The sequence below is a fragment of the Pongo abelii genome, chromosome 7 (genome assembly GCF_028885655.2).
Source record: "Pongo abelii isolate AG06213 chromosome 7, NHGRI_mPonAbe1-v2.0_pri, whole genome shotgun sequence".
NCBI lineage: Eukaryota > Metazoa > Chordata > Mammalia > Primates > Hominidae > Pongo > Pongo abelii.
Window position 1 is genome coordinate 24800209 of NC_071992.2, and position 4869 is coordinate 24805077.

Here is a 4869-nt window from a genome sequence, read left to right on the forward strand (position 1 = left end):
TAGCCATGTCCTGTAGAGCAATGCTTTGGCTGTGACAAGTCAGAGTGCACTCTCGGTTTTCTCCACCCAAGTCCTTTCCCTCTTCTTAGCTTAAAAATTGTCACTCTAGGAGGGGGTGGGATTCCTGTAGATGAGCTCAGAGGTAGCTGCTAACTTGGGCTGATGGGAGCCTGAGAGAGGGCTGTGGGTCCAGAGAAGGCCAAAGCAATGCAGCTGCCCTGTGGGCTTCTCATCACTGTCACCACCTCAGGAAACTTCTGGCCGGCTTTCCCTGCCCTCGTCCATCCAGAGCCCATCCAGGCTTGAATACTTCCCACCAGGGTCCCTGGGGTCCTGGCCATCCCAGCCTGCTAATCTGTAAGCCGTCCAAGCCAGGGCCACGTGCATTTATTTTTACAGAAATCTCTGCTCAGGAAGTGGGGAAAGGATAGGACAGATAAACAAAAGGGAGGAGGAGAAGTGAGGAGGAAAGAAGGAGAAAAGAGGGGCCTATGAAGATGGGCTGGAGGGTCTTTGATGGATGAATGAGTCTGGTGGAAAACACAGAGCCCTGGACAGTTGAGGGCATTCTCTTCTTTCAACTAGAAAAAGTCAGGACCAGAGACCCCTCAGGTATCACCCAGGCCAATGACCTGTTTTCTTGAAGACCCCATGGGGACAGGAACTCAGCTCCTGACTCCACTGCACGGCTTTTACACCATTCTCTGACTTGCACTGTCATTTGGGGGTCTGTGTACCAAGAAGGCAGAGTGTAAGGGGGATGGCTGGGCAGGGTCCAGCCTGGAACTCTGCAAGAGGAGCTCAGAACACAGGTGAGAACCACAGCCCTTCCCAGGTGGCCCCTGGCAATCCTCCAACCTGGGTCAAAAACAACTACGACCCTAAATTCATGCTTAGTTACTGACATCCAGCAATGCCCAAGGGAAGGGTCAAAGTTCAGGATTAGCTGACCTTGATAAGGACACTGAGTCTTCCAAGTGTTTACTACACAGATTCTGCACCCCTAGTCAGACAGCCTAATTGAAACCAGCCTCATTGCAATGTGATCATGTTTTTAAGCAGCCTGTTCTGTTCCACTCCTTTATCTGGAAGCAGTAAACAAGAATACACACGCGCAGTGGACCACTTCTGAAGGTCAACATATAACTTTCTCATCCCTGACATCAACTATCATTCCTGTGAGCAGAACCAACTACCAAAGGAGAGAGGTGGGTCAGAGGAGAAGAGATGGGGGGCTCCTGGACACACACCTCCCCTGCCCCCTCTAAATACTGCAGCCACATGGAAACCCGTGGGGAACAGTTGGGGCTTTTTATAATCTTTATTTGTTAACAGTTCAGGCTATTTTTTTTCCATGCTGCAAGAGATGCTAATGCCTCATGAAAAAGTTGTGAAAAAAAACGAGTTTATTTTGGGGTGATCAGCCTCCTCAGAGCTTCTCACTCCCAGCTCTGCAGGGCTTAAGGAATGGGACCTGCCCTCTCTCAGGAGATCTGCAGCTTGGTCAAGGAGAAGGATTCTTAGACCTGGAAGCCCTGACTGTAATTTGCATTTTTGTCTCCCTCTTGCATCTTCTCTGCCTAGAAAACAGGGTGGAAATCACAGGATCTAGCTTCTTTCTGCTGCAGGCCTGCTTGATGGTGGCTTCCAGGCCCTGTCCTGAGATATCACCATCCCAGGGTACTTGGAGTGGATCAACAATCATTGATACATATCATGCATTTCCTTTGCATGCAGTGTTTCACGTCATTAAGGGTGGTACTTGGAGCTCTTGAAAGACACAAACCAATGCCCCAATTTCTTTACCGAAGCCGGAGATGCTTCAGAGATGCAATAAATGTTTCATGGAGGCCTTGGCCAGCTGTGACTTCCCTTCCAGGGAGAAAGGGCCAGGGTAGGGAGGATTGGGGGAATGGGCACAGGGGTCTGCATGCCCACGGCTCTGCTAGCAGGGACTAGGCATAGCCTGGCCAGACCGGACTGGAAGTGGATTCTTCAGGTCCTGCTTGGAGCAGCTCTGCCAGCTGCACGATGTGGCTGTAGGATGGCTGCAAGAGGCTGGCCAGCCGGGAGGACCCCACTGTCAGAATTCTGACTGGTGTTCCCTGTTCTGGGCTTCATTTTTCTGGGAGACCCACAGGGCACTAGAGCCAAGGTGCACATGGGATTTTTCTTTTTTCTTTCTTTTTTTTGAGGGGAGGATGTGTTCTTGCTCTGTCACCCAAGCTGCAGTACCGTGGTACGATCATAGTGCACTGCAGCCTCAAACTCCTGGGCTCAAGCGATCCTCCCACCTCAGCCTCCAGAGTAGCTGGGACTACAGGCGTGCACCACTGCACAGGTTCTACATGGGATTTTTTGACCTTGGGGGATTAGGCCCTTACTCTCCATGCTGTCTGCCCTCCATACACGGCCCAGATGGCAGAGGCACAAATGGGAGGTGGCTCCCCCTTTACCCAGGGCACGGGGCTTAGGTCTGTGAGGGGGAGCAGGCAGAAGTGGAGAAGGAGTTAGAAGGGTCTCAGTGCTGGAAGGGACAGGAAGAAGGCCATGTAGCCACCCCTGTCTTCAGGTAAGGGATAATGTGATCTCCCCAATTGGAGACCAGAGAGATTAAGGTTCTTGCCCAAAGTCACACAGCCACTTCCAAGGTTGGCACCGAGTTCATTGGTTGTTCCTCTGCCTTGGTTTCTTTTCACTCCTGGGAGCTTCCTCTTTTGGCTTCTCTGGCTTCCCTGCCCCTGAAGGGTTGTCACAGAAGTGCCCTTCCATCCTCCCTGAAACACACAGTGCCAGTAACCTCCAGAGCTGTCTGCCTGGCATCTCTAACCTCTTCCTTGATCACTTCCAATCTCTCTTGAAATTCTAGACTTTTCTTTGGCTAAACTGGTCCCAAGACTGTGACTGACCATTTAAAGAAACTGAAGGTGGGGACGTTGCAGAATTAGATTCTCTTTCTGTCTCTTACCATGTGTTTAATCCTCACTCTCTCTCCAAAAAATACCTCCTCCTTCCATTCTCAGCCATGCTGGCCATCAGCTGCTCTTTTTCTGAGTCTCAATTTGGGTCAGGAGATGTTTCAATGAAAAGAATGACCAAGAAAATATAGACCTTCCATGCTGGGCACCCACAGAGGATATCAGGGCCAGAATGAGTCTTGGAGGTCACCTGACCTGGCCCTTGTCCATGAGAAAGGGAGGCCCAACGAGGGGAGGAAATTGTCCAGTGTCAAGCAGCTTCATGCAGGCAGAATCCAGGCCTCCGATGCACGACTGACTGCTCTTTTCCAAATCGCCAAACCAGCTCAGAATCCACAAATGCCTGAGGCACATGACGCACCAGGACCCCAGTTTTGGCCTCTCATCTAGTCCCTTGACTCCCTGGGTGGCCTCAGTCTTGGCCCCCAGGCTGGGGTCTCACCCCGCACTGGGCCCGGACATCAGGGGCTGCTCTCTTGTCCTGAGTAGGGCCCTCTATCTGAGCTGAGCGACCTTGGAGTAGTTCGTGATGTGCTCATTCCCTTTCTCCCCTGTCTCCCCTGCCCCGCCCCATCCACTCCCATCCCTCACAACCAGGAGCCTGGAGGGAACATAGAGCAATGCAAGCCTGGAGAAAAGGGCCCGATGGCCCCCGGAAGACCTCTTCAGACAGCATGTGAGTAGCTACTGTGTACTGTGCTCTCCCTTCCCAAACATTGATGCATCCATCGAGCATTTATTAAGCATCTCCCAAATTGTTTGTTGAAGCACTAGACTGCAAGCACTAGACCAGCATAAAAAAATACCTTTTTTTTTGAGACAGAGTCTCACTCTTCACCCACTGCACTGGAGTGCTGGAGTGCCGTGGCGTGATCTCGGCTCACTGCAACCTCCGCCTCCCGGGTTCAAGCGAGTATCCTGCCTTAGCCTCCCGAGTAGCTGGGATTAAGGCACATGCCACCACACCCAGCTAATTTTTGTATTTTTAGTAGAGAAGGGGATTCACCTTGTTGGCCAGGCTGGTCTCGAACTCCTGACCTCAGGTGATCCACCCACCTTGGCCTCCCAAAGTGCTGGGATTACAGGCATGAGCCACCGCGCCAGGTTCAAAATACCTTTTTGAATAAGTATTATCTTTTTTAAAAAATTAAAAAAAAATTTTAATAGAGACAGGGTCTTATTATATTGCCCAGGCTGGTCTCCAACTCCTAAGCTCAAGCTATTCTCCCACCTCGGCCTCCCGAAGTGTTGAGATTACAGGCATGAGCCACCACACCCGGCCTGAACAAGCATTATAGTGTTGCTTCCTGGCCTGTGAGCACAAACCTTATCTGAGGAAAGAGAAATCTCCATCCTGGCTCTTAGGAAAGCTCCCCTGCCGGTCCCAGGGAGTTCTCAGTACAATCAAGGACAGAGAAAAACCCAATGATAGATTGTTGTGATTGGTATTATTACGGGAGCACAGGGGAAGAACAGGAAACTTACACTTTGTCAAGTGTAAGAAAGTATTCATGGAAGGCTTGCTGGAGGAAGTGATATCTAGGCTGAGACTTGAAAGATGAGTACACATTTATCTAGTGAAAGGAGTAGAAATAGAGTGTTCAGGCTGGGGAACTGCTTGTGCAAAGTCCCAGAAGCTTCCTGTATCCTTGTGGGGGACCTGATGGTGTCCCTTAAGGCCTGGACAGGGAGGCTGAGAGACTCTAGGCTTTCCAGATTCAGCTCCTTCACCCTGCTGGGGCTCTGCATCTTGAAATGCCTCTGCTTTTGCTCATGGCTGGTTCTGAACTTTGCCCCAGCTGCAGGATAGGGACACCACGTGCCCCAGCCTGCACATGGCAGGGGGTGGGGGGCGGAGCTCATGTCACAAGGCCCATGGGGTGGGCTCCGC